Source organism: Cavia porcellus, unplaced genomic scaffold, assembly GCF_034190915.1.
Source record: "Cavia porcellus strain 051 isolate PalLab524CR breed Dunkin Hartley unplaced genomic scaffold, mCavPor4.1 scaffold_19, whole genome shotgun sequence".
NCBI lineage: Eukaryota > Metazoa > Chordata > Mammalia > Rodentia > Caviidae > Cavia > Cavia porcellus.
The window spans coordinates 25,425,840-25,448,387 of record NW_026947502.1 but is presented as its reverse complement, the minus strand read 5'-3'; positions in this window follow the sequence as shown (position 1 = coordinate 25,448,387).

Below are 22,548 nucleotides of genomic sequence, written 5' to 3'. Positions count from 1 at the left end.
TTCCTGGTACCGATAAAAAGGAAAAAGACAAAAAAAAAATATATATATATATATATATATATACATATATATATATATATATATATATATATATATATATCCTTACAAATTTTTTGGAGTGCTGCTTTGGTAGTCATGAATTTCTTCAGGTGATATTTATCATGGAAGTATTTTATTTCTCCAGTAATTTGAAAGATAATCTTGTGAGGTACATCAATTTGAGTTGGAGGTTGTTTTCTTTTAGGGCTTGAAATACTTCCTGAAAACTTTCTCATTCATGGGTTTGGGTGATAAGTCTATTGTGATTATGATGGAATTTCTTTTCTAGGTTGTTTGTTTCTTTTCTATATCAGCTTTTAATATTCTGTTCTTGTTTTGAGTTTCTGGGATCTTGACTACTACATGCCTTGGTGTAGTTTTTTTTTCCTTCTGATCATGGCTTATTGAAATTCTGTATACCTCATTTATCACTATGTCAAATTCTTTGTTTGAGATAGGATCTCACTATGTAGTTCAGACAGGCCTTCCACTCACTTGGCTGGCCTCAAACTTGCAGTGATCCATATTTTTTTTTAGCAGAGTATGTTTATTGAGAGAAAGACCCTAGAAACGTGTCAGCTTTAAAAAAATAAAAGCCTGGCTTTCTAAAACTGGAAAAAACAAGAAAGAAAGCTTCTGTCTGAGAGAAAGACAGTAGGGGTCCTGAGTGGGCTACCCATCCCCCATACTCTTGAATATTAGGATTACAGGCAGGCACCAGCATGCCTGGCCTGGATGTCGAATTCTTCCTTCCATGCTTGCGAAGTTTTCTGCCATTACTTCTGTGAACAGATTTGTTTTATGTTCTTTGTGCAGTCTTCTGATTTTTCATTGATTCTAATCAATCTTATGTTATTCTTCTTTGCATCATCTAGCAACCATTGGTTTGATTTTTCATGGTGCTTGGCCATTTTTAGGAAGTCTTTCATTTGATGATCAATAACTGCAAACCCATATTCTATATCTGATATTCTGTACTCAAATTGGTTGATCATGCTACATATACTTTCTTTTTTTTTTTTTTTTTTTTTTTTTTTTGTCTTTTTCATTTTTATCGGTACTGGGGATCGAACTCACGACTGCCTACTTGCAAGGCAGGCGCTTATGCCACTGAGCTAAATCCCCAGCCCCCACTACATATACTTTCAACAGAATTTTTAATTTCCTGGATATCTGTTTGTCTGTTTTATGGAATCTAGTTCTTTTCTGTGTTTGCCCTTTATAGTATCCATCATTTTCCTAAGCTCGTCTATATTTTTTAATCTGCATCTATTCTAAGTTCACTAACCGAACCCCTTACTATTGCTATCAACTCTTTAGTGTACTGGAAGATTGTTTCCAATTTGTTTTTTCTAGAGCCTCATTTACCTGCTTTCTTACTTTTTCTAGCACCACTTCAGAAAGTTCAGATGGGTGGCTTTTGATTTCTTTCACCTCAATGTCCTCTGGATTCACTTTTGATGATTTGGAGGTCTAAGGCTGCATCTTACTTTCATATCTTCTCATTTTCTATTTTTAAAAATTTCTTTTCTGCTTGATGCTTGTAAAGTACTCATGGTAGGTAGCTTTATTTCAAGTATCAAGAACTCCTTAGGAAGTGACTACTTTTCAGAGGTGTCTTCTAGACACACCTGGCTTTTGGCTTTAGAGTTTGTTCCAAGATTCTGTCCCTTCAAATTATTTAGGATGAGAAGTATATTTGGCCTTTCAACCATTTCTTTGATGCTGGACTATGGTATTACGATCCCAGACAATTTCAGTATTGGCATAAAAGGAAGAACAACTAATCATAATAACTATGTTACCTTGACTAAATTGGTACAATCATTAGTAAAAATAACATCAAGTATAGCCCACAAAAGAATGAACTGCGGTAACTGTTAATTTGCCACATGTAACTGTACGTACTGGGGCTGGGGTTTAGCTCAGGGGCATAAGTGCCTGCTTTGGCAAACATGAGGTTGTGAGTTCAATCCCAGGTACCAAAAAAAAAAAAAAAAGATATAACCACATGTACAAAATTTATAGTTGTATAACAAATCTAAAAAAATTAGAAACTTATATATAATAAATATCCACTCAATAGAGTAATTTTACCTTCCAAAGGGATAAGAGGGAAAATAGATAAAAACACGCAAGGCCGTAGGACAAAGAAAGATTACCCAAATATTGGGAAAGAAGTACACAAGCTTTGTAACGAAGACAGGAGGGAAAGAAGTAAGAAACAAAAACAAGAATTAAACAAAAACTAAAAACAATTTTGCACTCATGAAAAAAAATCACAAGAAAAGAAAAATAAATAAAAGTTTAAAAAAAATGCTTCTCTGTTATTTCAAGCCTGTAGTTATCTTCTGGAATCTACAGTTGTGTGGTAGCGTCCAATTCAGGGCATGTCTCTACTGCCTCTGCTGACAAAAGCAGCAGAAAGTGCCCAGATTCATGCTATATGATCCCAGCAAGCCTAAAGCAGGGGTAGGGCAGGATGCTGATTTTGGTGCTTTCAACTCCACAGAAGTTCAGGCTGATCTGATTGTGGGGTCAGGGCCTGAGCTGTTTAGCAATAGTCTTGTTATCTCTTGCTAACCTGACCTGAACTCTCTGACTTTGGGTATGTCCTACAGTTGTGTTTATTCCATTCCCTGGAAGCCCTGAGAGGAAGCCAGCCCACTGATGCTCTAAGACCCAGGATCAGTTGGCCCCTCCCAAAAATGGCATCTGGTCAAGCACTCTTTCCATGGGGACCCTTAGACTGGAGTCACTCACCAGCTCTTGTAGGTCAAATCACTCTAGGCCTTTGAATCACCTGCCTTTACTGTGTCTACAAATTTGAGCCCCTTCTCTCAAGCCACAAGCTGGGAGTCACAGAGAAAACACAGTTTGTCTTCTCCTTTTTCTCCAGGGAACTCTGTTTTCACTTTTCATGTGGGCTCCAATTCTCTCTTCAGATCTTTTCTGGCTACCAGAATCCACTTCCCTCCTTCTTTTCCACCCCAAATTGCTATATTTCAGTGTCTGGATTCTAAATCTCAGAGAGATTGATTTGGTGTTTGGTCCTCCACCATCTTCCTAGAAGTCCCCCTATTAGTATTCTTTCTTTCTGTTTTTTGTTTTTTTTTTTTTTTTTGCAAACATATAAAGTCCTCCAGGTTTTTAAATTCCCCATAATTAGCTTCCTCACAGGCACCCCTATTTTCTCTAGTGTTACTTCTTGATCCTCCCTATCCTAAGTTTTAGGGACCACAAATTCCCAGTGATTGGTTTTGTGTATTGCCCTATGAGATGAAAAGAACAATTGAGATTGTAGATACCACTCACCTGGGATTTCTCATTGACTCTTCCAAGCATAAGATCATCTGCACCTTCTTAAATCATCTAAGGATTATCCCCAAGGACAAGATACTTCAAATATAAGTTTACACCCTCTGGAGTCAGGAGTTTTTGGATGAATTGTAATCCTTTACTAGCCCTACCTATTACTGTATAGACCAAATAAATAGTGGCTGTTTTGGGAATGGAGGAAGTTGGATCCAGAGACATTGACTTCCCAGGCATTGTTGGAATATGAGACTTGTCTCTTTTTTATTTTTCTCGCAACATTCTTGAGACTGACATTTGGGACTCTTAGCTGGATTTCTGATACTATCTTTGTCTCTTCCATATCTTACCTAGCTTGTTGTCCTATCAACAAGTGACAACCACAAAGTTTTCCTCAGTCACAAAGTATACCCCCTTTCATTGTAACCTTTCAGTTCAACTAAAAGTACTCCCAAAAAAAAACCCAGAAACTATATCAAACTTTCTTTCTCATCTACTATTTCCTGTTTCAAACCTTCCCGTTAGTGTTTAACACTCTTCATTCAACTACTAGTCATCCTCCTTACCCCGATTCACCTACTTAATTACAGGATCACAAATAATAAACTGTGATAGTGTGCATACTAATAGACAAAGAGAGGAAGTATAAATGCAAGGACTATCATAGAAATGTTGTAAAGATTGAATCTGTGGATGCTGTTAAAATCAGAAATAATTCTTTTGTTAAAACAGAGTATCCAACTCAAAATCATTTAAAGTATATAACAGAAGGAGTAAATACTATCACTGGACATACAAAGCTAAATTCATGGGGAGGCAACATCCTGCCAAAAATCTCCATGTAAGCCACAATGTCCCCTAACTTCTCTAATTCTCAAGGTGCAGTAAACCCCCACACCCCCAAAAAGAGGGAAAAAAGACACACATAGGAGAGTAGGGAAGCGGGAAATAGATCTCTGAAATCCCTCAGCTCTTCCAAAGTAGGCCAAAAGGTCACAAGGGAAGAAGAAAGGAAACATCAGGTATCAGAAATCCATGAAAAGTTAATAGAAGGGCTGAAGAAAATAAACAGATGAATTCATACTGGAAATAAACCAAAAGTTCACAGCAATTTCATTCAATATGCCCATGGTGAATTAGGGAAATGGGGGAAAGTGGCAATGAAAACAGTTCAAAATTGAATGACAGATTCAACAAAGTTATGAAATATTCAACAGATGTCAGACAAAAATACCTGGAATCAAAAACTGTATAGAATCCACACATTACAGAAATGACCAATGTAAAGACAGAGTATCTGATACTGAGGAAAAAATAGTGAAATACAATAAAGAGCTCAAATAAACCAAAAAAGAAAACAAGAGAATATTATCCAGCACATAGATGACCACAAAAAGACTAATCTAAGGCTAATTGGATTTAGAGAAAAGTAGAGGATAGCATAAATGGATTTCTCTGGGACCTCGCCAAGATCCCCAATTGCTTGTATCAAGGGTAAGGTGAGAGGATAAAATAAAAAACAGACAAATTTAGTAATATATGAAGAGTGACTAGGAAGTCTATGCCTTCATATGGACCCACAGAGCGACACTCCAAGATAGTCACTATGTATTGGGCATATATTCTGATAAAGGGGGCTAGCAGAAGATTCAAAATTGGTGGAAGACTCAGAGGTCTATAATCTTGGGAAGACTTGGGAAGGTGGAGATGATCTTATGCTAAGAAGGATCTTGCCCTGGGTTATTTTTTTAATTTAGTGGTTTTAGTTTTAGTCTTAGTGGATGGGAGAGGATGGTTCATCCCTAAAGAGTTAATGAGAAATCTCAAATGGGTGATACCGATAATGCCAAGCTTCCATTTATCTCCTAGAGGAGTATGCAAAATCCACCATTAGCCTCATTGTGGTCCCCAACATGGACACACTAACATGCTTACCAAAACCATGGAAAAATTATGATAAAACAATTATATAAAAAAAAGAAGCTCACCAAAGCACATCCTTACTGATCTACCACAAAAACATTTTTTCTTTTTCTTTTTTTTTAAATTTTTTCCTCCAAATTCTTGATCTTAAAAAAAAAATTTAAAAACATTTTTTCTTACAAATCCACTTTATTTCAAGGAGAAAAAGAAAAAAACTAAAATAAAACTTCAATACACATCAATCAGGATAACAATGGTACATATATTACACATTGTCATCCCCAAATCATTCACCCAGGGCACAAAACATCTGTATTCAATTGTCTGAAAAATACCAGCACAAATCTTTCTCTTCAGTGATCTCAGAGAAATCAGTATTATAACTATCTTAACTTTTTCTATACATATACATATACATATACATATATATGCATATACATATACATATTGTTTTAGCTTCTCACACTAATTGGACAATACGATACTTACACATGTGTGTCTCATTTAATTCACTAATGAGTATCATCTCAAGTTTATCTATTTACCTAAAAATCTCCATTTTATTCTTGTTTATGACCGAGTGGTACTCCACTGTATAAAAATACTACATATTTTTATCCATTCCTTAATAGATATGCATTTAGGTTGTTTCAAACATCTGGTTATTACATTTGTGCTGCTATAAACATGGGTGCACGTAAATTGCTGTGGTATAGTGTTTTTAATTCTTTTGGGAAGATATGCAGGATGAGAATATCTGGTTTAATAGGACCTCTAGGCCTAGGATTTTTTTTTTTTTTTTTGCCTTTTTCCTTTTTATCGGTGCCAGGGATCAAACTCACGACTGCCTGCTTGCAAGGCAGCTGCTTTATGCCGCTGAGCTAAATCCCCAGTCCCCAGTCCTAGTTTTTTGAGGAGTCTCCACATTGATTTCCACAGTGGTTGTACCAGTCTGCATTCCCACCAACAGTGAAGAAAGGTTCCTTTTTCTCTACAGTCGCTCCAGCATTTGTTATTGCTTGATCTCTTGATAATAGCCATTCTGTCTGGGGTGAGGTGAAATCTCAGTGTTGTTTTAATTTGCATCTCTTGAATGACCAGTGGTGTCAAAACATTTTTTTCACATATTTACTTGCTGTTCATATTTCTTCATCTGAGTGTATCTCAGGTGCCAGTTTTTGGATTGGGTCTTTAAATCTGGAAAGACAGTTTTTTGAGGTCTTTATATATTCTCGATAGTAAATCTTTGTCTGAGGTACAGCTGGCAAACATTTTCTCCCATATCGTGGGTTGTCTCTTCACTCTGTTGGTGGTTTCTCTTGCTATGCAAAAGCTTCCAATAGGGTGAGATCTCAGTTGTTGATTTTTTTTGTGATAGTTCCTGTGCAATTGTTTTGTTCATAAAGCCTTTGCCTACACCAATGTATTCAAGAGTTTTACCTACTTTATCTAATAGCAGATTTAATGTTTCTGTTTTAATATTAAGATCTTTATCCATTCTGATTTTAGCTTGGTATATGGTGAAAGATAATGTCAATCTTTAGCATGTGTAGACCCAGAAAAACCAATTTTAAAAACAATCAGAAAAAAATCACATATAAAGCTAACCCAATTAGAATCACAGACTACTCAACAGAATCTCTAAAGGCCAGAAGAACTTGGAGTGAAGTATTTCAGGCCTATAAGCGAATAACTTCCAATCCAAATTAACTTACCCAGAAAAGCTATCCTTCAAAATAGGTGGAGAAATAAAGTTTTTCTCAGAAAATACATGAGTGCTAAACAAATTGTAAAGAAAATACTTGGGGCTGGGGATTTAGCTCAGCGGCATAAGCACCTGCCTTGCAAGCAGGCGGTTGTGAGTTCAATCCCCGGTACCAATAAAAATGAAAAAGACAAAAAAAAAAAAAAAAAAAAAAAGAAAAAGAAAAGAAAATACTTAATAATATTCTCAACAGAAACAACCAACTGGACACAGCTAAAAGAAAACCAAAGGATATACCAACTAACAAAGAAGGCAATGACAGTAAATAACTGACACATCTCAGTAATATCTCTTAAATGTTAATTAATGGCCTCAATTCTCCAATTAAAAGACACAGACTGGCACACTGAATCAAAAATCATAAGCCAGCTGAATATGGTGGCATTGTAATCCCACCAGTCAGGAGGAATGGTAAAAGTTTGAGGCTGGCTTAACTATATGGTGGGTTCAAGGCTAGCCTTAGCTACATGGTAAGACACTGTCCAAAAAAAGTAGCAAAAGTCAAGAATCTTCTGCATTCAAGAAACTCATCTAATCCAAAAAGGTATTCTTACACTAAAAATTAAAGGATATAAAACAATATTTCATGCACTAGGACCCTGAAAATAAGAGTAGCAATTCTAATATCAACTATAATAAACTTCAAGCTAAAATTTATTAGAACAGATAAGGAAGGTCACTACATATTAGTTAAGAGAATAATCCATCCAGGATGCTGTTGTAGTCAGGATTTTTAAGGAAAACAATTTAATACAGAACACATAATTTATAGAATTATAATAGTCACACAAAGAGTTAAACACAAAAAGTGCAGGAATTCTATTTGCACACTAAAGATCCCAAAGAATCCAGCTAAGATCCTGAATCCCATGGCACTATCCTGCATGAGTCCAGATGAAGGCCTACAGCCTATGGCAATGTCTCATGCACGTCTGTTTCATGGGTCTTTGCTGGGAAGGCCCAAAGGTCAGTAGTGGAAGCAAGAAAGCCGTGCCAGAGGGATGAAGGAGCCAGTCAGCTGACAGTTCTGCACTAGAGCCAGGAGGCGACACTCTAATCACCAGAGCTCCCCCAAAAAGTACCACAGCCATCCTCAGCAACAACAAAGTCCCGAGTTCCTCTAAGAACAGCCAAGTACTTATCAGAAAGCTGGCATGACAAGCTTCTCCAGGAGATTGAACAGCATACCATCTTTTCCAGAGCCAGGAAGTAATGCTCAAAAGTAAGGATCAGAGATCACCCAAAGTAACTTCAGCCATTCTCAGTGACAACAAGGTCCCAACTCCTCTGACAATGAGAACAGCCAAGTTCACATCAGGAAAGAAGCTCAACAAGCTTCTCCAGGAGTAACCAATGCCAGTAGAACCAATACCACCTCTTCATTTCCAGTTCTTATGTTGCTGGCAACGATCCTTGGTGGGCCACACACACACACACACACACACACACACACACACACACATATATCAGAAGGACATATATGTGTGTTTTTGTGTGTGTGTGCGCGTACAAGAGTATCTATGGGAATATCTGGTCTTTTAACTGGTTACAAGCTGTTTCTGTAGGGTTATGTTTTATTTCTGTGTAACTGACTTGTATATTTTTAAATGAGGAGAATCCACTGTATTACATGAGGTCAGGATCAGTGACACAGACACTGATGCCTGAGCTGGCTGAAGGGATACAGGTACCAATATCATGTATTGATCTTGCCAAACAAATGGTGGAGGCAGGTCTGGCTCTGAGCTTTCAGAAATACTGGGTAAAGTTTTTCTCACTGGGGTTGATGTTTTAGTAAACAAGATCCCCAAAATGGACTTATGAACACAGGTTTGGCATCATTGGTGGCAGGTTTCCAAACAGCACCAAGAAGCTTTGGCCAAAATAACTTTGTCCAAGGTGACCATGGCACATTTAGCTTGTTGGACTCTATATCTAATGGAGTTACTTCTATCTGTAAACAGGATATACTCAGTATCTGTCATGGACTTATTCCACAGTTATTCAGGAGGTCCAGGACAGCATGTGGCATCTGAACAATTAAGTCTCTGACTCAAGTGAACATGTCAGCTTTCTTGATCAGGACAGTGGCTTTTAGAGTACAAAGACAAAGTAGAGAGATAGACCTTAGTGACCAGATCCAAGTATTTGTACAGGTATGCCACTGGTCGCTCCCAGGGGCTGACAGTCTGAGTTATTATCATTATTTTTGTGACCTCAAGCATCCAGATTCTATAGAAACTAGCAGCTCTAAGAAATTTGTGTTTGTTTTTTTTTTTTTGTCTTTTTGCGACCGAGTCTTTCTATTCAGTTCAGGCTGAACTTTAGCTCAGTTTGTAGCTTAGGTTAGTCTCACCCTTACAACAATCCTCCTGCTTCAGCCTTTTGAGTGCTGGGATTTCGTGTGTGCATGACAACACCCAATGGAGTTTTTTTTTGTTTTTTTTTTATAACCAGTTTCTGCCAGATATTGCAGCAGAGTTTTTATGTCTTTCCAGCAGGAAACTTCAGTGTGATTACTCAGAATTGCTTTTTAAAAGAGGGAACAAGTTTTTGAACCTTTGAGAGGTTGAGTCCAGGTCAGTTGCAAAGAGGGGCTGGCTGACAGGAGCCAATCAAAGGCAGAAAAAGGCAATTCTTTAAAACCAGGCAGTTGTACCAGCAGGTTGTAGGTGGTAGAAGACTGAGGAAAAGTACATACAGAGAATCACAGCAGCACTGGCAGCTCAGAGAACTTGAACTGGCTTTACAAGCAGGAGAGGTGTATTTTTGTAGTTTGACAGTCTATAGATTTTTTATCGTTCTGAAGTCTCAGTTTTTCTTTCTTGGGGAACCATGATGGAGGTTTGAAGGAACAGAGAAACAAGCTCTCCCAGAGGCAAATGTGTTACTAGGGCCTCCCTGAAAATAATTTGGAGAGTTCTCAAACCTTTGTGGCAACTGATTAACAGTCCAAAAAGGAAGTATGGGTTGGGAACTGCAGAGTACAAAGTGATGGCTGCACTGTTGACAGCATGGAGATTTTGCACTGATCAGTAATCCCCATTGGGAAACTTTACTGAGAGAGAAGAGTGTTCCAAGGTGATTAACAATCCATCAGGATCATGAAATGCTGTAGGCATCTGAGGTGTGGCTGGAGTATGGTTGATAGTTAAGCCTGGAGGCAAGTCTTGGCTCTTACCGGGAGAATAATTTTTAGAACTTTAGGATTTCAGTTATCTGTCTCAGGCTGACAATAGGTATCATCTTTCTCTCAGGCAAAGTGTAGGGTTAAATGAGAGGGAGATTGATTGGCTTGGTGACAGGAATTTATGTTTAGTAATGTCCTCTTAGGCTGCAAGTTTGTCCCTGGCAGAAGGGGAGAGAGACAAGAGTCCCAGTTGCCCCAGTAATGGTAAATTTTTGACAGAGGGGACTTTTGAAGACAGAGTTCAGTTCCATTGTTTACTAGGAAATTAATGAGTTTGCTCTTGACTTTTGCAATGACTGCAGGCTCTTGGGGGTCCAATTAGTTTGGCCTGTCCTAACCACCCAAGCCCAAAGAGAGGATTCATGGAGAGGTTCATGCTGAGGTAGGCCTCAATAGTCAGGTTTCTTTGTATCTCGAAGATGAAGGTGTATTTATTTTTTGTATTGAATGCCCTCATAATTCATAACCAAACAGTATGGTCATCTAAAGACTGAACTTTTTTTACAGATATCAGCTGCTTTTCTTTTATCAGGTTTCAGGGTAACAGTGATTGATGAGCTTTTTGTTCCCCTTCTTTGATGTCTTTGAGAAATGCTTGACAAAGGCCATGGTAACTCATTCATCAGGGCTGACAGTCCAATTTGTCCTCAGTCATAATGTGCAACTCAGAAGGAATTGCTGAACAGTCATCTCATGTGGGCATTAGATTACATCATCTCACCAGGATAGGCATAACCATAAAGCAGCAGGTTTAGGGGGGAGGGCCTCTATGGCTGAATACAGGCAATGACTAGCTGAAACCAATTCAATTGGCTGAATGTAGATGAGTCTGGATCAGGGAGTGAAGTTATAGGTGTTGGCACCAACTGTAGTGGTCAATGAAGGTAGAATTCTTAGGAAGACTAGATCTCCCCTCCACCCCCCACTGCCGCCTTGGGATTCAGGGAGAAATTTGGTTTCATTTTTTTTAAACTCTGTTGTAGTTAGGGGTTGTTCAGAAAACAATTAGAATCAGGACATGGAGTTTGTAATATTATTTTATGATGGTCACCCAGAGTTAACACAAGAAACTGCAGAAAATCTATCCACAACACCAAAGACATAGAATATTTATTCAAGAGTCTAGCAATGTCCCACGAGTCCAGATGAAAACCCAGAGCTCATGATGATGCCTCTCACGAATCCAACTGGAGGTCCAGAGCCCACAAGAGGGAATCACACCAGTCTCTTTTATGGATCCATGTCAGGAAGGCCCAAAGGTCAGTGGTGGAAGCCAGAATGTTCATACCAGCAGGGTGAAGGAGCTGTGCTGATGAGATGAGGAATCTATGCTGGAGCTGAGAAGTCACACTCACAACAAAAGACCAGGGCTGTCCTGAAAAGCACCACAGCCATCATCAGTGATACGGAAGCCCTGAGCTCCTCTGACAAGCAGTCGAGTACCTGCCAGGAAGCCAGTGTGAAGAGTTCATCCTGGAGACCAAGCGGCACATCTTCCCCTATGGAGCCAGGAAGCAATGCTGAATGTGAAGACCAAACCTTCGCCACAACCTAATGGCTCAAACAGCAACATGCAGGAGAACCCACAATACCTCAATATCTCAACGCATTAACACTTCAACACCTCTTCTTCTCCTTGTCTCTATTTATGCTGGCAACTTTCCTCAGGTAAGTCATCTATGCTCAGCGGCATGATGATTTAATTCACTGGCATTAAGTTGAACATCAGTTTTTAATCCATAACAAACTCTGTAAAAGCCCTTTATCCTGTAGTTGGGAGCTGTCAGTTTCAACTAATTAGTTCCCATCTTGGACTTCCTATCTGTGTTGTGTACCCTTGAATGATGGAGCAACAGACAAAGGGTGAGTGCCCCCTGGGGAGAGACCATTCAGATAACCTCTTAGCTGCACCCCTCATGGGGACTTAGTGCAACTTACCTAAACAAGTTGTTATGTGGTCTCTGTTACACTGTATGTCAATTGTGCATGGAACTGCAGATTAGGGCCCAGTCTCCGTGGTCAGAGCTTCCAAGTCTTGGCACACAGATCAAGAAGCCTATTGCTTATGCCATCTGTTCCACTCACTCATATTTTCATTCAACAGGCACTCAGAGGTTAAACATGCTAACTTCCTTCACTTGACAGTGGTTGTGACTAATGAGAGTTGTTCAGACTCCCCTTTTGAGAGCTGGGCATAACTGACAGACAGGCTAACTGGGGTGTCCCCAGGGCTCTTATTGGAATCAACAGTGAGGCAGACAGACAGATTGTGTCCTCTTTCCTTTGGGGTCCAATGTGAGTCTCTTGGGGGAAGCCAAGAATCCTCCTTGAGACCTCAAAGGAGACCCAAGAAATCTCAAAGGCATGCCTTCCTATTGGGACCTGGAGTAGTTCTTGCTCCCTCTGCAAGAGCCACAACCAGTGACCAAAGAGGTCAGCATAGTTGGTCTTCCTGGCTGGCAACACCAAGCAGAAACACTAAAATGACACCCAGGATTTCGAGGCAGGTTTATTTACATTGATTGGATGGGCACTGATCAGTATCATTCCCAAAATATCAGGCCATGAAGGCCCTGGGATTGAGGTTTCTATGGGATTACAAAGGACGGGTTATGGATGTAGAGTACATGGCTGTCTTTCATTGGTTCTTACAATATGCGTCATAGTGATCAGCTATGCATCATAGGGACCAGGTGTTTCTAAGACACTAAAGCAACTGGAACTGGAACAGGACATGTCACCTGGGCATCTGAAGTATACTGGATTAAGGCACATTTCCTGCTACAAGAAGAGATAACACTGTTAAATATATATGCACCAAATACTGGAGCACTTGTCTTCAGAAAACAAAAAGTGCTAAAACTAAAAGATCAGGTAAACACTAACAGTCATAATAGGGGATTTTAACACCCCAGTTTTGCAAAGATACAGATAAATAGAAGAAAAAAAATCAAGAAATTTCATAACTAAACCACACCTTCAAACCTATGGACTTCCTGGATATATAAAGAATATTCCATATCTCTACAACACAGTATACATTCTTTTCAGCAGCACATGGTACTTTTTCCAAAACAGATTATATACTAACCCACAAGCCTACTTAAATAAATATAAAAAAGAAATAACCCATGCATACTATCAGACCACTGTGTCATGAAAGTAGGGAACAATGACAGAAGAAATTCTCAACAAGGTAAAGGCTCCTGGAAAATTAACAATATACTGCTAAATAACAAATGGGTCACATAAAAAATTGAGAAAAAATTAAAAATTTTTGGAGGTAATGATGGTACAACATGTCAAAATCCATAGGACACTATGAAAATAGTTGTAAGGGGAAAATTCATAATTGATGCTCACTTTAGAAAAACAGCCAGCTCAAATAGACAGCTATATGAAAAAGCTTAAGATACCTGAAAAACAACAACAAACCAGCTCCAAACCAAACTTAAGAAAGAAAATTATAAAAGCACGAGTGGACAGCCAGATGTGCTGGTACATACCTGTAATCTCAGGACTCAGGAGCCTGAGACAAGAGGATCATTGCAAGTTCAAGACTAGCCTGGGCTACAAAGGGAGCATTTTAAGGTGAGATCCTGCCTTAAGAAGACACACACACACACACACACACACACACACACACACACACAAAGATATAAATCAACTAGATGCCCTAATCCAGTATACTTCAGATGCCCAGGAGACACACACAGAGGAAACCTATGAAATTGAGATTAGAAAAACTAAAAAAATATAAAGACTTGAATTAAAGGCTTGATTCTCTGAACAAATAAATAAACTAGATAAACCCCAAGTCAGACTTACCAGAATAAAGTGAGAAAAGACTCTTCAATATAATTGGAAATGAAAAAGATAAAATCATAACAGACACTGTGGAAATGCAGAAAACAGCAACTTCTTTGAAAAATTATATTAAATTAGCAAATTTTTAAGAAATCAAAAGATTCCTAGACACAAAGTATCAAAACTAACCAAGAAGACAAAAATAGGCTTACTCACCCAAAAACAAGTGATAAAATCAACACAGTCATAAAGGAGCTACCAAGTGAAAAATGCCCAAGACCTGATGGAGTCACTGCTAAGTTATTACGAAACCTTTAAGGATGTTTTATTGTTGAGGGATGCAAAATGTGACTTCATGGAAGACATGGCACCAAGCAACTTTGGAAGGTATCCAGCTCTATTATGTAGCAGGTTTATGGCAATCTCAGTTCCCAATCATTAGCCCCATCTTGGGGTAAAACAGTTACTTATACAGAATTTTCAGAAGGAAGTACAAAAGGCAGGTAACAGGTTTTTCTACTGGTTATATGTGTTTGGTCATATATTGCTAGGCAAGATTTACTCTATATAAGCTACTTGGGGTTACTAGCATATAACAAGCAAGAAGAATCAATTTGAGAATCAAACTGAGCTGAGTTGTCCTTGAAGTGATAAGTCTCTGGAAAACTGAAAGCAAGCCAAAATATAACAAGATGCACTGTCTGGCTAAATTGCCTTGCAGCTGGTATTGGAATGTCGAGGCTGATTAATTTCTAATTATGGAAACAGATTGCGTTTCCCAGTCTCATCCTTGCATTTCCCAGTCTCATCCTTGACTAGCGTTAGAAATATACTAGCATTTGAAATATAAATTTTAAAATTGCCTTTATATTTAAAATCGTCCTTCAATCCCTGGTACAAATAAATAAAATAGCCCTTACAATATTACCAATACTCCTCAATCTCTTCAAAGAAATTGAAAAGGATGAAATGCTCCCAAATTCATTTATGGAAGCTAGCATCACCCTGATTCTCAAACCAGATAAAGATCCAATTAAAAAAGAAAACTACAGGCCAATCTTCTTAATGAACATATAGAATGTGGCACATTATCAAAAAGATCATATATTATGATCACGTAAGTTTCAACCCAGAGATGCAAGGATGGTTCAACATACATAAGTCAATAAATATATCATATAAATAGAATCAAGGTTAGGAACCATATGATAATATCAATAGATAAGGAAAAAGCTTTTGGCAAACTCCAACAATGCGTCATGATAAAAACCATGAAGAAAACAGGTATGAAAAGATTATACTTAAACATGGTAAAAGCTATATATGAGAAACCAATAGACAGCATCATATTAAGTGAGGAAAAACTAAAACTATTCTCCCTAAAATCAGGAACAAGAAAACTACATCCACTATGATCTTTTGTATTCAATATAGTACTTGCAATATTAGCCAGATCAATTAGGCAAGAAAAATAAAAGGAATACATATAGGAAAAGAAAAACTCAAATGATCATTGTGTACAGATATAGAAGACCCATAGAATGCAACCAAATATTTTTATAATTAATAAACTTTAGGAATGTAATAACAAGATCAACACAAAAATTATTAGCATGTGTGTATACCAACAATGAACAGAATAAGAAGAAAAATGGTGAAAACAGTATCATTTATGTAGCTGCAAAATAATTCAAGTATTTAGGAATTAACTTAACCAAGGAAATGAAAGATCTTTACCAAGAAAATTACAGTGCTCCAAGAAAAGAAATTGAGAGGTCATTAGAAATTGCAAAGATTTCCTTTGTTCCTGGATAGGCAGAATCAATACTGTCAAAATGGTCATACTCAAACTCTTATACAGATTCAATGCAGTCTCTGTCAAAGTACCGACAGCATACTTTACAGATCTAGAAAAAAATAATACTAAAATTCATATGCGACCAGAGGAAACCCAAAATAGCACAAACAATTTTGGGTAGCAAGAGCAAAGCTGGAGGCATACAAATACTTGACTTAAACCTATATGACAAAACAATAGTGATGAAAATAATATGTCACTGGAATAAGAACAGATATGTAGGTCAATGGAACAGAACTGAAGACACAAAAACTTCCTCAAATATTCAGCCTATTCAACAAGGGGTACTGGGAAAACTGGAAATCTGTCAGCAGAAGATAAGAGAATGGACCATTACCTCTTAGATGTAATAAATTAAAATCAAAATGGATCAAGGATCTAAAAATCAAAACAGAAACATTAAACCTACTGTAAGATAAAATAGGTGGAGCACTTGATATAGGTATGTGAAAATATTTCCTAAATAAAAACCTCAATTATATATGAAATAACAGCAAGAATCAACAAAGGAGATTATAACAGCAAAATAATCATTTGGATGAAGAAATAACCTACAGAATGGTAAAAAAATTTATCAGCTACTTCTCAGAAAAATGATACCTAAAATATACAAAGAACTAAAAAAAAAAATCAAACCACCTAACATTAAACATTCAGTCAAGAAATGGACAAGAAAAATGAACAGATACTTGACAGAGGAAGAAACACAAATCATCAACAAATATATGAAAAAGTGCTCAACATCTCTGGCAATCAGAGACATGCAAATTAAAATGTTAAGATTTCACTGTACCAGGGGCTGGGGATTTAGCTCAGCGGCATAAGCGCCTGCCTTGCAAGCAGGCAATCGTGAGTTCAATCCCTGGTACTGGTAAAAACGAAAAAGACCAAAAAAAAAAAAAAAAAAAAAGATTTCACTGTAATTTGGAAAAAAAGACAGTAAGAATGAAACAACAGAGGCTGGGGATTTAACTCAGTGGCATAAGTGCCTGCCTTGCAAGCGTGCAATTGTGAGTTCAATCCCCAGTACCAAAATAAATAAATAAAAAGAATAAAACAACAATAAATTCTGGACAGGCTGTGGTGAAAAAGAAACATTCATTATTGGTGGGAATGTAAAATGGTACAACTATTATGTAAATCAGTATAAAGATTTCTTAAAAACAGAAATTAGAAACTCCATGACCCAGCAATCCCCTTGCTAGGTATCTTCCCCAAAGAACTTCAAACAGCATACTATAGTGATAAATATATACCAGCATTTACAGCAGCACAACTCATAATAGCTAAATCCAGGAAACACCTTACATACCCATCAAAAGATGATGTGATAAAGAAAGTGTATTCATATGTAATGGAATATGACAATGCTATAAAAAATGAGAGACTTAAAGACATTTGTAGGAAAACAGATGGATCTGGAAAATACATTGAGGAAAATAAATTAGACACATGAACTTTTACATACCATATAGTATCTTTCATTTGAGTGATGCAAAGTACAAAGACAATAATAAAGATGAATAAATGAGAAAGAAGATGGATCTCTTGCAATAGGTAACTAGATTAAGGAAAAGACCACAAGAGGTGAGGACAAGGAAAAGCAAAGTAAGCAGAATAAAGATATACCATGTACAGGAACCTAATAACCTCAATTAATGTAAACATTTATATGCCATAACATGAACTGCAACTAATAATATCAGTAAGAAGGAAAAGTGGCATGGCAGAGTTAGAGGATGGAGGAAGAGGAGGAGGAAAGGGAAGTGGACTGAAAAAGAAACCAGCTGTGCTATATACATGAAACTACTCCAAAATAAAAACACAAAAGGCTAGAATCATAGCTCACTGTGAGGGCCCTGTATTATAGCCCTTGTTATGATACATGTATGCACACACAAACATGTAATTTGTGCAATTCATTTATTTACAAAATATTTATTTTTGTGTTGTACCATTAGAAGGATGATTGTATTTATGGAACACTGACAGTATTTATGGAACACTTATACAATATGGGGTATACAGAAGGTACTCAAATTATTGCTAGTTCCTTTCAGCCTTTGCATCCTTCATTGACTTTTCTTTTCAATTATTCCCTATAAAAATACTATGTTTCCAACAAAGATTAGTCACATAAAGTATCATTCAGTTACAGATTTATGATTTTATGAACACAAAAGATAAAATACAAGGGTTCCTTAAGAGAGACAGTAAATTTACATTGGAAAAATCATTTTGTGGGTTTGTTGTTGCTGTTTGTTTTGGATAATGTGCAATTATAGGAATTTGTGAAGATCCTTTAAAAAGGCCAATATTCTGCTTTCAGAGCCAGTTTACTGAGACACTGATCAACTCAGAGACTGACTGTCGCCTTGCAACTGAATGAGAGCTACATTTTTGGCAAGCATGGCAGCCGTATCATCACTTTAATCTCCCAATAATCCACTCTGTCTCTTTATGCTAATAAATAAAACATCCTTTGTTAAATATTTCCTAGTAAGCAATAGCAGACCTGTAATCTCCACCCTCCTATATGTTACAAAGTAAAATGGTTTAAGTAATCAAATCAAATCAAATCATGTCAAGGAGTTTTATAGACAACTAATAGCTGCGATTGCACAGTGCACATCAGATACCAATTCAGAGGCACTTTTCTCCTTCGTAATGATGTACTGTGCATATTTCACTGTCCCGTTATATCAGACGAATGTAACAAGAAGATTATGTAGGTCAAATTACTAAATTCGTTTAAGAATGGCTTTTACAACTATTATGACTTATAATGGTGCAATTTGTTAAATGATTGGACTTTCTACAACCCAGCCAGCAAATGCCAGTCAGAAACACTGTGCTGGTGATCTGTTTTTAAAATACACATCTCGCTGCAGCGATTGAAACGCAACCCCTGAAGCTCATTTCTCATTTCTAACTATTTAAACTGCTTCTTTCTTTCCACATTAGAACTTGAATATTCTAATTTCACATAAGCTTCTGACCACATTTCTTCTCAACTCTGCATGAACAAGTCCTGAGCTTGCTTTCTTTTCCCCTCAAGTGTTAACTATGACCCTGCTTATTTTATGTCAGATGCTATAGAAAAAAACCCTGATATTCCCAAAATCTAAACTTGTTTTTTATTGTACAGAACAGTCTATTTAAAGGGCATTGTTTATGGACTAAGTTTGAAATACTCTGTCTTTGAACAGAGTCTGCATTGTCTTTGTCCATGTTGCCTTTTAACATAGGTTTTGATGTTATTCACTTTCAGAAAATGTCCTAGCAAGGGAAGTTTCCTCTGAATTACCCATCACAAATCACACAGTGACAGAAGCCCTTTGGCAAAGGGACCCCGCTCTAGGGACTGTGAGGCCTTCGACTTCCAGACTCATGTGAGCTTCTGCCTTAGCCTCCAGAACTGTCTGGGACTCCTGCATCACCACTATTCTGGCACATAGTGATTTGCTAATTTCTTCTCTTCAAAAATTATTTCATTCAGTGTCAAAAGGCCTTCATGTGATAACTGATCATTAAAAGCCTTTAAAGGCTAATCTTGTATGTCTGGTAACCACACACTTTGCACTGCAATTCTCCTGTAACTCCAAAGTCTTAAGAGGCCCCTGGGAAGTGGTCAGGGAGAGAAGCCTCTGCTTTCCAAAGTGCAGCCTCCTGCTGGAGAACAGAGAGCATTCCTGGCAGAAGAGATTCCAGAGGCACCTGGGAGATCATGGCTCTGTTCTTTCTCCACTTGACTCTCATACATCTCAGTGGCCCTGGGTGTATGTCCTTTGGCCTCTTGGAGCTCAGGTCCCAGCTAACAAATGAGGCTGATGACTCTTGACACCTACTCCCTGAGGCCATTCTAGGGTTTAATGAGTTCACAGTGCAAGTTCTCATTTTCTCTTTCCTGTCTTCAGTGAGCTGCAGGTTAAGGCAGAGTAAAAGTGGCACATGGAAGTCGGCCTGTGTCTGGCTGAAAGTCACTATCGTACAATGCTATTTAATTTTTCTATTTCTTTGAGTTCATTGGATGTAACATTCACAATCCTCTCTAAGCCCATCAACCACAAAAACTTAATTAGATATTATATCTCCTTGGTTTAAAATAGTATTTAATTTTACATAATGTGTTCAGCCAAAATACTGGCATTCCCTAAACAGAAATGTTCCCTCTATTTTTTCCCTAGGGCTTTGCTTTCCATTTTTTTTCAGCTTTTAAAAGATTATTCTCCTTAAAGTAAGATTTCGGCAGTTTCCCTCTGTGAAACACCACTAAGTCCCCTGCCACCACTACTTAATTGAAGATGCAATCCCCACCTAGTGACTATGCAGCCTCCCAGATACCGAGTATGGTAACGAGTAAATATTAACATTCCTGTTAAATGTGTGCTGCCTCTTATTCCTTTCCCCCCACAAATTGTCTTTCTGCTCCTCCGAGTGTCATCTGAAGTGAGATTATATTAACTGTGCCTTATATGGGGCTTGGAGCACTGAGTTGAAATTATGGCCAACAGTGTTTCTCATTTACAAAGTATATGAACACTGGATTCTCAGCCATTCACAGGTGTGACAGGAAGTCACAGGCAGAGGAGAAATGCAATCAAGAGCTCCACAGTTGAGCCCAAATCCCAGCTTTTTTTTCCTGGATGGACAAGACGTAAGGAAGTTTTAGAATAAAAAGATAACCCTCAGAAAACAACGATGTAAGACTCAAAAGTTGGTCTCAGATGTCTCGCAAACATTTTGGCTGTTTCCTGTTTTGCTCCCAGACATCCAGTTCTAACTTTGGAACCAATATAACAGGGAACCCCAGACTGAAAGACAAATAGAGCCCCACAACACAGACCTCAGGACAGTACTATGGCCAAATTAAAGTTTTGTATTTGCTTACTGAGATTCCTCTAAATTGCTCAGGCTGGGGTCAAACTTGCAATCTCTCTGCCTCACCTCTGAGGGTTAGGATTACAGGTGTGTTCCACCAGGCCTAGGTGAAAACCTTTATTGACACATAATCATTCCACGTATGTGTGCAGTACAGTCCGACAATTTCATACATTGAAATTGTTACTAGAACCTGGTCAACATTTCCATCCCCTTGAATCTGAGTGTCACTTGTGCTGGGAACCTTTGATGTCATTCCTCCTAGTTCCCAATGCAATACACCACCAATTCCTATAAACTACAGTAACCCTGCTGTGCTGTGCTGTGCTGTGCTGTGCTGTGCTGTGGTGGGGGACACTGTGTTAAGGGAAGTCATTCAGGTGGAAACTTTTGAGGAGTAGAGAGCAGTTTGTTTTCCTTCCTTGCACAGACATTTATGGCTCCCTAAAGCAGCGTTTCTTTCCCGAAATTACAGCAGTGAGCACTAGAGACCACAGCGCAGCCAAGTTTGCAGGCACTGTGAGCTTCAGCTGTATCTTGCTGGACTGGCCAGTGTCCTTCAGGATGAATGTTGGTACCAAAGGACCTGGACATCACAATTTTTAAGGTAAAGCCCCTCTTCCCTGATCATCCTGTTTAACAGGGTACTACTGGGAAGGCGGATTGCTTGGGGACCCATCCCCCCACTCCGTATATGTATAGGGCTGTTTCAAGTGTGCACGACCCATCAGCACTGACACATTTATGCACATAGATGTGCGTGTACCATTTCCTAATCGAAACTAGAAGGAAAAATTATTACATAACAGCAATCTCGGTCCTATGGAGACCTGTCACGGTGATCCTATGGGGCTTTGTGAACATCTGTTCAGCATCAGTCCCCCAAGAAATTATTCTTATGCTCATTTGAAAGACAGGAAACATAATGGTCAGACTGGCAAGACAACTCATGACAGATGACAAAACCAGTCTGTTAGTGAGATACGAAAGCTTGGATTTGGAACTAGCGAAAGCTTTCAGAGTCACACATGCATCCATGCACTGGCCATTTGTTATTTTTATTTTTTTAAGATTTTGAAGAATTTTTAAAGAGAATAAAGCAAAAGAGAACAGTGCAAATTAGAACAAAACAATGCAAGCAACACAGCAGTTCCCGACAAGACAGCCAGATATCAACAGTAGCTACCGTAATGTCTTTTCTTTGATGAGCTACCTTCACATACAATAGTATCAAACATAACGAAATAGTATAAAACCATTCAAGAGAATGAAAGTATTACAGGACATTCAAACCAAATAACTGATAATGAACACTGGCTACTAAGGTATCTCATTTCCCTTAAACACTTTTATACTAGAATTCAATAAGACACAAAAGGATAGAACCAATAGAAACAGAACAAAAGCATGGTAGAACTTCAAAGCAAGATATTAAATCAGCAAGGGCTGCCATAATGTCTTTTCTTCAAAGTAGCTGTTTATAGCATCACACATAAAACCAAACAAAAGAAAACCATTCCAACCAATGAAAATAGTGTAACACTTCAAAGCAATATAATGGGGAACCATGATTACCAAAAAATCTTATGTACTCTTACCATTTCTTATACTAGGGAGACTATACGGTATTTATACAGGTGAGTTTATTTCTTATGAGACAGTTTGTTATTTCAAATAGCATTTAATGATGACATTAGCTACAAAGGCCAAAAATCTGAATTACTGTGTGTTGTTTTCCTGAAGCTCCTGGGAAGCTTCCTGGCCATTTGT